Raw genomic sequence first — 13,824 nt, 5'->3', positions numbered from 1 at the left:
ACTGAGCTCCTTGTGCAGGCTGCACCACCGGCGTATAAGCATTCTCTGTCACAACCTGCCGTCCTGGGCACTGCGCTTGAGAATCTGGTCACTCTGATCACCGGTAATAAAGCAAAGCGGCCGGTTGAGATGTCGGCTACTAGCCAAAAGCTTTGCGAGCGAATCGCCGGCTGCATTCTTCCCGCTAACATCGTCATACCGGTCACTTTGGGGGTGTACAATGGCACTACCAACCCGAATGATTTCCTGCAAATCTTTGAGGGCGCCATGAAAACCCGACATTGGAGTGATGAGGTGGCATGCCATCTCTTTCCGACTGTTCTGCAGTCTGCTGCCAGTGAGTGGTTTGCTAAACTGCCGCCAAACGGCATCACATGCTTCGCAGACTTACGGGAGAAATTTCTCATGCAATATTAGAATCTTCGCCGGCACATGTTTACACACCTGTATGCCCATGAGATACCAATGTATCGGGGGGAGAAAATCTTAAGATTCATCACAAGACACATGCTGGAGTGCCAAAAAATCTCAGGGCTCCCGGAAACACAACAGATTTCCGGGTTCATAACTTACTTAGACAAAGAAGCACACCCTTCGCTTGTCGCCGAACTTCGATGGAACATCCCGAGTAAATTCGCGAATGCTGTGACAGTAGGAAGACAATACCAGCATTTCGGGCTAAAAAGGCAAGCCGGGTACCACCGACACGAGAAAAAGCGAGACGATGAACGGAGAAGCGATAGCAGGCACCGTCATGATGGAAGCCGGCGCAGTGATAGTCATCACAGAAGCCATAACAGCTGATATTGCTCAAAATATACATATTTATCTTCGCAATATCTCCCTACTTTCGTGGCATTTCGATACGGGTTGTGATGATTAGTGAGCGGTTTGTGATATTTAGTTGTTTCGGGACAAAAGTGGTCTAAAAGTTCTTATTTATGCTAAGGAATCAACCCTTGGATTAAAGGAATGAACCAAGTGAACTTTTGGAGTGAAAATGAAGTTCTAGGGTCAAAAGCGGCGCTCGTAAGGTCAAAAGCGGTGCTCCTATGTGCTAAAACGTGTGTTAAAAAGATCAGTGGCCAAAAGCGTCGCTCTTATGTTCCAAAAGCGCCGCTCCTACACAAAAGCGCCGCTCGTGTCCTCCCAAAAGCGTCGCTCCTATTACAAAAGCACCGCTCCTGAAGCTGATTCAGCCAAAAAATTCAGCCGACCTATAAAAGTAAATTTGGGGTTTTTGAGTGAGAGAGCTGCTTCCTTAGGCCGTTTTGGAGCCCTAAAAGGGTTCCAATCATGATTTCATCAAGATCAAAGCCTAATTTCATGCTCCAAGTCAAAGATTAGTGAAGCTAGATGCTAGATCTACATCATCCATTCTCCATTTTGTAATTTCTTTTCCATTTTAGCACTTGTTCTTATTTTCTCTACTTGTAATGATGAATGCTTTAGTTTTAATTGATTTTGTTCTTATTTATCTTATGATTATAGCTTAGATCTTCTTTTCTTTGTCATTTTGGGTTGTAATCTCCACTTTACTTTACTCATTTTGCACTAATTAGTTATAATCTTTGTTTTTCTTCATCTAGCTTTGAACTAATTACTTGTAATCACTCAAGATGATGTTTATTGATGTTTTTATGCTTATTACTAGTGTAATCTTTGCTATGTTTGGCTAAATCACTTGTGTTTGCTTATCTATGAATCTCTAATGCATAAGATATGCCTTTAATCTATTGAATAATGTTGTTTGAATGAATTACATGATCATGTGTCATTGAGTTAGTGATAAGGCTAAAAAGGAACATATATTTCATAGCAATATCCCTCCTAAATAATAGGTTTTCATATGTAATTGTATTATATTTTCATTGTAATTGTTTAAATAAATAAGTGCGAAGACAAAAGGCGAAAACGAAGATTTGAAGACACAAACGTCCAAAAAGTTCAATGTACAAGATACAATTCAAAAGGTTCAATTTATTGATGAAAAACGTCTAAAAATGACAAGAGTACAAGTTACAAAACGCAAAGTACAAGATATTAAATTATACGAAAGGACGTTCGAAAATCCGGAACCGGTACCCGAGCCAACTATCAACGCCCGACGCAATGGACCAAAAATTACAAGTCTACTATGCACAAGAATATAATATAATATATAAATAATTATATTAATTATTTATATTTTATATTTATATATAAAATATGTCGACAAGCAAGGTTCCAAAAGTATGTGAGCTGGATTTTCAAACTCCACGACTCGCGGAGCTGTCAGAAATCAGAAATTCCTATAAAAGGCACGAGCTTCTGCCGAGTTTTTTACACAAAAATCAATCTATCTCTCTGTATTAATATATATAATATATATATATATATATAGATATATATATATATATATATATATATATATATATATATATATATATATATATATATATATATATATATATATATATATATATATATATATATATATTATAAATTAGTTTAGTTTTATATTAGATTAGTTTGGGTTATGTAAAGGTTATTTTACGGGTTTTTAAAGTCGGAGCTCTGTCCGTGTAACACTACGCGATAAATAATCAATGTAAGCTATGTTCTCCTTTTTAAATTAATGTCTCGTACTTAAGTTATTATTATGCTTATTTGAGCCAAAGTAATCATGATGTTGGACTAAATATTAAAGACGGGGTAATTGGGTTTTGTACCATAATTGGGGTTTGGACAAAAGAACGACACTTGTGGAAATTAGACTATGGGCTATTAATGGGCTTTATATTAAATTAACGATACCTTGTTAATTTAATATAAAGGTTATGATTTGAAGTATCTATATATAACCACATACGCTTAATCGGACACGATGGGTGGGATATTTATAAGTACGAATAATTGTTCATTTGACCGGACACGGGGATGGATTAATAGTCAATGGACTCATTAAAACAGGGGTGGATTACATTCAAGGGTAATTGGTGTAATTGTTAACAAAGTATTAAAACCTTGGTTTACACACAGTCGATAACCTGGTGTATTCATTAAGCAAAGTATTAAGACCTTGTTACAATTCGAATCCCCAGTTAGTTGGAATATTTGACTTCGGGTATAAGGTTAAATTTGCCGAGCAGTTTATAATTATGACCGATGAACTATTATGGACAAAAACCAGATAGGTTTCAAATACATCCAGGACAAAGGACAATTAGCCCAGGACAATAAATTAAAATCAAAACGTCAAACATCATGGTTACGGAAGTTTAAATAAGCATAATATATTTTATTTCATTTTTCCTCGTACTTTTATTTATTGTCATTTCAATTATTGTTATTTATTTTATATTGTTATTTAAATATCGTCATTTACTATACGCTTCGCTTAAAATATAAATCGACAAACCGGTCATTAAACGGTAAACCCCCTTTTATATATTATTATATATAATTATATATATTTTGTATAAATATAGTTGTTTAAAAATATAGTGTGCAATAAGCCCGCTCCCTGTGGAACGAACCGGACTTACTAAAAACTATACTACTCTACGATTAGGTACACTGCCTATAGTGTTGTAGCAAGGTTTAGGTATATCCCATTTGTAAATAAATAATTAAAACTTGTGTAATTTGTAACGTACTTCGTAGTAAAATATAGTACTATCACGTACCCCCACGCTACCACATCAAGTTTTTGGCGCCGCTGCCGGGGAACTTGGCGAAACGCTATATTTTTAATATATATTTGTATAAATATATTTTTAGAAAAACAATATCAAAAAAAAAAAACCGAAAAAATAAAAAAAATAAAATATATATATAAATCTAGTTTTATGATTTTTATTTATAAAATTATAAAGTAGTTCTATTTTTATTTTAGTTTTTAAATATAAGTTTTTATTATATAAATATTTAGATTTTAAAACAGAAAAATATAAATAAAAAAAAAACACGTCGAATTAAAAACTGTACCAGAGTTGAATTTTGGAACCCCGCGACTCACGGGATTTGCTGCTTGAAATACCGCGACTCGCGGAGACACTCTGACACACGTGACATAACCCTAATTTCACATTAATTACGGATTTTATTATTATTATTATTAATAAACCCTAATTAGTTTAATTATTATAATTAGTTTAAGTTTTTTTAATTAAATTGTATTTTAAATTTTAATTAGTTTTATTATATGTAAAATTAATAGTTTTAATAAATAAATAATATAAAAAAAATATTTTTATAAAAATTGTACTTTTTACAACTTTTTGTATATTTTTATATTTTGTCCCTTTTTAATCGTTTTAGCGTAATATTTGTATTTTTAGCTCATATTTAGTTTTAAACTTAGTTTTTGCCATAGTTATTTTTACTTCTAGATTTTTAGGCTTTGCCGTAAAATCCCTTAAGTGCTTTTTCTTTAGACTAAGATTTAGGTGCTTTAGAATTTTGCGACGCCGTTTTTATATTTTAGTACCTTTTTAAGTTATTACCATTTGGGATATAGTTTTTCTTTTAAGCTTTAATATTTTTAGACGCAACTTTTAATTCTTAGTTTTTAATTCCTTTTTAAGTTACGACGCGCTATTTTCTTATTTTTATTTTTCGACGTTTTTCGACGCGCATTCTTTTTCTTTCTTATTTCTCGACGCTTTAGTTTTTAGGACTTAGAAATCTTCTCTATTTCTTATCTAATATCTCAAACAGAAAGAAAAATTATTTAAGTGGTTAAATTAATGGACGTTGACAATTTTCTGCTTCGTAGTAATAGTTGGATTTGTTAGTGGCTGAGTTGTGAGCTTCCGATTTAAAGGGTTCTGGCTCCCTGCTGCATCTTTTGGCTATTCGAAACGTGGGCAAAAGCAGAAAAGTCTATTAATTGGACAACTTATATAAGTTTTTCTATTTTTATAACTAATAGGATAATTAGTAAATGCACCACATTGTAGCTAAAATTTGGCCATCGCAATAAAATGGAAAATTTTGAAAACAAGGCTATGGAAACTCTTTTTGATATCCAAAATCAAATAAATCAATACTCTCAAACGAGTGTTGATGACAATTCGTTCGGTCAATCTTGGATCACGAATGACGAAACAATAACTGGTTGTGAAATCTGTGAAGATTATCACTCAACATGGGAATGTTATTATTACGTTCCTATGAAAAATTACGCACCCACGGAACCTGAATGGAATGATTATGAAGAATACAATTCAAATTGGGATTATTCCCAAGAATATATCCAAACTCAACAACCAGTAGACGAGGAAAATTACGTGTCTGAAAATTTATTAGACAATATGAAAATCAAACTCGAAGAACTCAATGCTCAAAATGAACAAATGAGAGAGTTTGTAAACCGGCAAGCTGAAACTCTATCAGACTACACACCTGTTGATCTGAGGAGTCGTGTGCAAGAAAATCTCATATCATCGAATTTTGATGAATTCGAGAGCTCCGAAATCACCAACTATCTCGATGATACTTTTTATTCAGTCTTACCAATTTCACAACATATCGACACATTAGCCTCTACCGACGAAATCATCGATCCATCAATGGATAAAGAAGAAGTAAGGGTAGCAAATTGGTACTCTTGGGAATACGATAACTGTAATGACCCGCACTTTTTCGATCATTCTATATTTATAAGATTAATATTTACATAAATTAAACCTTACCAACATGACAAGCAATCCAAATTGTTGAGACTTATGTCTTCGAAAAGAGTTTTACACAATGTTTGACCGTCCAATTTGACCGATGATATCACGAACTATATAACATACGATAATTATACGTTTATGTATATATATGTATTTATATATATTTAACATGATCTAAGGATGTTTAACATCTCATTGGGTACTAATAACAATGAGTTATAAGTATATTTTGAAACTACTAACTTAAGTTTTCAAAACGATAACTATACGTAACGTTCTTCGACATAAATACTTATAACCTATAATACTTATACATGCATCGTATAGATATGTATTTTATCACTTTTAAAGGGCTTACATACATAAAACAATATAAGTATATTTACAAAAGATAGCTATATTTGAATCCTCGTTCCGTTTTCTCAAAGATTTCTACATGTATATCTAGGGTATATGTACCCGTATCATACGCAGCTTCTAGATGTATTTACTATTGGTATATACCAATAAAAATCTGCTCCTTAGCAGCCTTAAATGATTAAGAAACATGTGGAACCAACCATTTGTCAAGTAGCATGAATTATTTAGCAAGAAAACAAAGTTAGGTATCTTTTTTTTCCTTTATAACCTAAAAACGTTTTTATGCATGCACACCATTTCTTCACCCCATTTTCTCATACTTACACTCCCATTTCTCTCTCAAAATACTCTTAACTTCATACTTGATCATCTCCAAGCATTTTCCCCATCATTTAGCTTCAAAAACATCACTTAATCACCATAAGAAAACCCTTACAAAAACACTTCAAGAATCCTTCCAAGAACACAAACTTACTTCCAATCTTTCATCCAATTCCATCACCCTTTTAGTTCTAGGTTCTTACTCCTCTTTTACAGCAACCTTGTCCAAGGAACTTGAGGTAGTAACTATGTTCATAACCTTATTCGATTCATATATATATAGCTATCTTATTTTGTGGTATAAAATTTTAACAACAAGAACATAGTTTGAAAGTTTTCAAACTTGTTTACAAACTAAATAGATCCTTCTAACTTAACTTTTAAAATACTTCAAGACCTGTAATATAACTTAATTACATGCTAATTTAACAAGGTATAACTTGGTTTTTCAAAGAACACCTTAAAAACTGTTTTTACGATGTCGGAGTGCAACCGGGGACTGTTTTGGGTTGGATAATTAAAAACCATCTTAAACTTTGAATTGGAAGTTTATCTTCTGGAAAAATGATTTTTAATATGAATATGATAACACATAAAAATTTCATGATTTAATTCAAAGTATAAGTATTTTTAGAAAAATAATCATTTAAGGTTGTTTACATAAAGGAAAATGTTTAACTTCATAAGTTTCACTAAAGTTTCACCTATGCCGTGTGATTTTGAATACAAACCAAGGTATTTTCAGTTCATAGTCTTAAAGAGGAACTCGATCCAAGGAGATGGCAAGTTGAATCAACGAAAACGGATTTGTAACGAAGAAACTATGACCGAAACAAAATTGGTTATCCAAGACTTGTTTAACTTCGGGATTAATTGGGAAAAATTAAATAAAATCACATCTTTCTAAGATAACATGATATTTTATATATATGTACTTATAATTCAATTTTATATGGTTCAGGATCACCCATAAACAATACGAGAAGATTAATCATAAGATTCCATGTTTGTACGCAACACGTCATTTGACAACACCGGTACTTTATGTACGCAACACGTCATTTGACAACACCGGTACCGTGGGTCAAGATTAATCTCGACCAATACATATACGATGGGGTTTTATTTATTTCGTTGGGGGTTTTATTTATTTCATTGCGGGTATATTAAACATCTACAAATGAACCATTAAAATTGAATTACTAACAACGAAATGCTAACTACGGACTAAGGAATTACTCAAAGTATTAAAAGTATAACAAGTATATATATGAGACATTTGTTTAAAAAGAAAAGGTATTGATATATTATATATGGATAGGTTCGTGATATCAACCGGAAGACCAAGTCAAAAATATATATATCTTCAAGACGAACGTGAGTATATAGTCCCACTTTTAAACTCTAAATATTTCGGGATGAGAATACATGTATTTTATGTTTTACGATATGGACACAAGTAACTGAAAAATATATTCTACGTTGAGTTGTACCACTGGCATACTTCCCTGTAGCTTGGTAACTGTTATTTACAGCGGTATTGTAAACGCGAATCCTGTTGATAGATCTATCGGGCCTGACAACCCCAACCGGACTGGACGACCAGTATTCAACGGTTGCACAGTACTTCGTTTCGTGACTACACTTGGTACGGTGTAGTAAGATTTCATAATAAAGGGAATATGCGACGTGATTAAATGTTAAGTATGGTTACCAAGTGCTCAACCACTTAGAATATTTTTATTAAAATGTTTATATATGAAATCTTGTGGTCTATATTTATATCGCTGCCGGCATTAAACCTATATCTCACCAACTTTATGTTGACGTTTTAAACATGTCTATTCTCAGGTGATAATTAGAAGCTTCCGCTGCATCATGTTGAATCTAAGCAGGATCTTGCGTACGCATATTTGTGTCAAAAATAAGACTGCATATCCAAGAACTTGTGTTGTAAAATATGCTAGAAATCGGGTTGTTATTATCATTTGTAAAGTTTGTAAGTCGAAGATTATCGCTAAACGATAATCATCTTTATTTTGTCCAAAGCTTGTATCAAAAATAAGGATCATGGTTTGTAATGTATAATATATGCAGTTTTTCTTTAAAAAAATGTCGCATATAGAGGTCAATACCTCGCAATGAAATCATACGTTATCTAACACGTTCTTATGGTTAAGGACGGGTTATGACATGTGGTATCAGAGCGGTGGTCTTAGCGAACCAGGTTTGCATTAGTGTGTCTAACTGATAAGTCGTTAGGATACATTAGTAAGTCTGGACTTTGACCGGGTTTGATTTAAAAACCATTGCTTATCATTGTTGGTTAAAATTTATATGTAAATATTATGTAGTACTAATGGGTTAGTTGTTGTGTGATAGATGTCGGGCTCAAAACTTATCATCACGTTCAGCGACTCTGAACCAGAATCTTCAGATGGTGTTCCAGTCATTAACCTATCCGATGACGAAAATAATATCTTTGGGGAAGACTCACAAATTCCGGATGAACCAACTATAGAGAACCCGGAAAGTGAACCCGAGGAGGAAAGTGAACCCGAGGAGGAAAGTGAACCCGAGGAGGAAAGTGAACCCGAGGAAGAAATACAGGAAATTACAAAAGACGAGTTCGAACTAGGAAAGAAACGAAAGGCTAATGAATTAGAAAATTCAAATCCCGAGTTTAGTAAGGATGATGTGGCACCAACTCCACTAGACACTACCACCCCTATTCCCGCTATTCCTATTCGTTCTATCCCGGCATCCAGTTCTTCAGTCCCACAGCCAAAATATAGGCAGACAGCCAGGATAAGCGTTAAGCGATTCTTTGAACCTAAACGTCCTAGAAAATAGACCAAACGATGCGCTGCCGTATTAAACCATGGGATCATATAATGTTTTGTATAATATTATTAGTGTGGTTTGCTTAATGTTCGATGTAAGATAAGCATATGTAAAATAGTGAAGTGTGAAATGCAATAATTTTCCATGGTTAAGTATTATTTAGATGGTAGTAATTGATTCTGTACTAAGCTATTAAGTATGGACATTAACGGGTAGGTACTACCCTAGATATAATTATAAAACGCTAATAAGAAGAAAAGGCTTTTATAATAATACCTGGTTCATATTATTAATAAGCTATAATGTACTGTAAATATACACTACATCTATAATATTCCATGTGAATAATTATTTTCTTTTCATTCTTATAGAAGAATATGGCGCGATTGAACCGAATGACGGAACAAGAAATCCAGGAACTCATCAATCAACGAGTGAACGACAGAATGTTATGGGTCGAGGCTGCAAGAGGTGCTGCAGTTAACCCAAATCCTCGTGTGGGGTGCACTTACAAAACTTTTCAAGCTTGCAAGCCCTCATCATTCAGTGGAACAGAAGGACCGATCGGTTTAACCCGATGGATAGAAAAGATGGAGACTGTGTTTAAAATCAGTGGTTGTGTTGAAAAGGACATGACCAAGTATGTATCATGCACTTTACAAGATAGTGCACTCACGTGGTGGAAAAATTATGTGAAGGCTGTAGGAGGAGATGTAGCTTATGATACTCCATGGGAAGAATTCAAAACAATGTTAATCAACGAATATTGTCCAAGGAACGAGGTTAGGAAGTTGGAAGATGAATTACGAAGTCTGAAGGTTGTTGGTACTGAAATCACCAACTACAATCAGCGATTCATGGAATTAGTTTTGCTATGTCCTGAATTGGTTCCAACCGAAGAACGGAAGATTGAAATGTACAAAGATGGTTTGCCCAAAAAGGTCAAGGCAAACGTTACAGCATCGAAACCTAAGACAATTCATGAAGCTATAACCATGGCAAACGAGCTAATGGATCAGGTCATCATGGATAAGAAAGTATCCAATACTGATGTGAAGGTATCAGGTAACAAAAGAAAGTGGAATGGAAATTATGATCGAGGTAACCAACAACAATCTTTTAAGAAACAAGAAATCACGCAAGGTGCGGGTAGTGGTTTAAGCTTTGGTTATAAAGGATAAAATCCTTTATGCAACCGATGCCACAAACATCACTCTGGTTACTGTAATGTGGTATGCAACAAATGTAATAGAAAGGGTCATCTTGCTGAAGATTGTAGGGCTCTCGTTATAAATACAAATGGTACCAAGACTCCTGCCACCAATGCAAATAGAACTGCTTTGGCTACCATTACTTGTTTTGGGAGTGGAAAACAAGGTCACTATAAGAGCCAGTGCCCGAATCCAGAGAAGAATATCGGACCTGCACGTGGGAAAGCATTTGTTATTAATGCTAGAGAGGCATGTGAAGACCCGGAGCTTGTTACGGGTACGTTTACCATTAATAACTTATCCGCATCTATTATATTTGATACTGGTGCTGATAGAAGTTACGTGTGTAGAGACTTTCACGCTAAATTGAATTGTTCATCATTACCTCTAGATGCTGAGTACATGATTGAGTTAGCTAATGGTAAACTAATTAAAGCCGATAAAATTTGCCGTGATTGTAAAATAAATTTAGCCGGAGAAACATTTAAGATTGATTTGATACCTGTAGAATTAGGAAGTTTTAATGTAATAGTCGGCATGGACTGGATGTCCAAAATAGGAGCCGAAGTTGTGTGCGCCAAGAAGGCAATTCGCATTCCTCGTAAGAATAAAACGCCAGTAATGATTTATGGAGAGAAGGGTAACTCAAAGCTAAAACTCATTAGTTATTTGAAAGCTCAAAAGTGCTTGAAGAAAGGGTGCTATGCTATCTTAGCACATGTTAATAAAGTCGAAAAGAAAGAAAAAGAGAAGTGCATCAATGACGTGCCTGTGGCAAGAGATTTTCCTGAAGTATTTCCGGAAGAGTTGCCGGGATTACCTCCATTTAGATCTGTAGAATTTCAAATAGATCTTGTACCAGGAGCTGCACCGGTTGCCCGTGCTCCATATATGAAATGTCCCGTTCTTATTGATTAAAAACGTTCCATATTAATTGATTTCGTTGCGAGGTTTTGACCTCTATATGAGACGTTTTTCAAAGACTGCATTCATTTTTAAACAAACCATAACCTTTATTTCATCAATAAAGGTTTAAAAAGCTTTACGTAGATTATCAAATAATGATAATCTAAAATATCCTGTTTACACACGACCATTACATAATAGTTTACAATACAAATATGTTACAACAAAATAAGTTTCTTGAATGCAGTTTTTACACAATATCATACAAGCATGGACTCCAAATCTTGTTCTTATTTAAGTATGCGACAGCGGAAGCTCTTAATAATCACCTGAGAATAAACATGCTTAAAACATCAACAAGAATGTTGGTGAGTTATAGGTTTAACCTATATATATCAAATCGTAACAATAGACCACAAGATTTCATATTTCAATACACATCCCATACATAGAGATAAAAATCATTCATATGGTGAACACCTGGTAACCGACAATAACAAGATGCATATATAAGAATATCCCCATCATTCCGGGACACCCTTCGGATATGATATAAATTTCGAAGTACTAAAGCATCCGGTACTTTGGATGGGGTTTGTTAGGCCCAATAGATCTATCTTTAGGATTCGCGTCAATTAGGGTGTCTGTTCCCTAATTCTTAGATTACCAGACTTAATAAAAAGGGGCATATTCGATTTCGATAATTCAACCATAGAATGTAGTTTCACGTACTTGTGTCTATTTTGTAAATCATTTATAAAACCTGCATGTATTCTCATCCCAAAAATATTAGATTTTAAAAGTGGGACTATAACTCACTTTCACAGATTTTTACTTCGTCGGGAAGTAAGACTTGGCCACTGGTTGATTCACGAACCTATAACAATATATACATATATATCAAAGTATGTTCAAAATATATTTACAACACTTTTAATATATTTTGATGTTTTAAGTTTATTAAGTCAGCTGTCCTCGTTAGTAACCTACAACTAGTTGTCCACAGTTAGATGTACAGAAATAAATCAATAAATATTATCTTGAATCAATCCACGACCCAGTGTATACGTATCTCAGTATTGATCACAACTCAAACTATATATATTTTGGAATCAACCTCAACCCTGTATAGCTAACTCCAACATTCACATATAGAGTGTCTATGGTTGTTCCGAAATATATATAGATGTGTCGACATGATAGGTCGAAACATTGTATACGTGTCTATGGTATCTCAAGATTACATAATATATAATACAAGTTGATTAAGTTATGGTTGGAATAGATTTGTTACCAATTTTCACGTAGCTAAAATGAGAAAAATTATCCAATCTTGTTTTACCCATAACTTCTTCATTTTAAATCCGTTTTGAGTGAATCAAATTGCTATGGTTTCATATTGAACTCTATTTTATGAATCTAAACAAAAAAGTATAGGTTTCTAGTCGGAAAAATAAGTTACAAGTCGTTTTTGTAAAGGTAGTCATTTCAGTCGAAAGAACGACGTCTAGATGACCATTTTAGAAAACATACTTCCACTTTGAGTTTAACCATAATTTTTGGATATAGTTTCATGTTCATAATAAAAATCATTTTCTCAGAATAACAACTTTTAAATCAAAGTTTATCATAGTTTTTAATTAACTAACCCAAAACAGCCCGCGTTGTTACTACGACGGCGTAAATCCGGTTTTACGGTGTTTTTTCGTGTTTCCAGGTTTTAAATCATTAAGTTAGCATATCATATAGATATAGAACATGTGTTTAGTTTATTTTAAAAGTCAAGTTAGAAGGATTAACTTTTGTTTGCGAACAAGTTTAGAATTAACTAAACTATGTTCTAGTGATTACAAGTTTAAACCTTCGAATAAGATAGCTTTATATGTATGAATCGAATGATGTTATGAACATCATTACTACCTTAAGTTCCTTGGATGAACCTACTGGAAAAGAGAAAAATGGATCTAGCTTCAATGGATCCTTGGATGGCTCAAAGTTCTTGAAGCAAAATCATGACACGAAAACAAGTTCAAGTAAGATCATCACTTGAAATAAGATTGTTATAGTTATAGAAATTGAACCAAAGTTTGAATATGATTATTATCTTGTATTAGAATGATAACCTACTGTAAGAAACAAAGATTTCTTGAGGTTGGATGATCACCTTACAAGATTGGAAGTGAGCTAGCAAACTTGAAAGTATTCTTGATTTTATGAAACTAGAACTTTTGGAATTTATGAAGAACACTTAGAACTTGAAGATAGAACTTGAGAGAATTCAATTAGATGAAGAAAATTGAAGAATGAAAGTGTTTGTAGGTGTTTTTGTTCGTTGGTGTATGGATTAGATATAAAGGATATGTAATTTTGTTTTCATGTAAATAAGTCATGAATGATTACTCATATTTTTGTAATCTTATGAGATATTTCATGCTAGTTGCCAAATGATGGTTCCCACATGTGTTAGGTGACTCACATGGGCTGCTAAGAGCTGATCATTGGAGTGTATATACCAATAG

The sequence above is a fragment of the Rutidosis leptorrhynchoides genome, chromosome 1, assembly GCF_046630445.1.
Source record: "Rutidosis leptorrhynchoides isolate AG116_Rl617_1_P2 chromosome 1, CSIRO_AGI_Rlap_v1, whole genome shotgun sequence".
Classification (NCBI taxonomy): Eukaryota; Viridiplantae; Streptophyta; class Magnoliopsida; order Asterales; family Asteraceae; genus Rutidosis; species Rutidosis leptorrhynchoides.
This window is presented reverse-complemented; position numbering follows the sequence as displayed.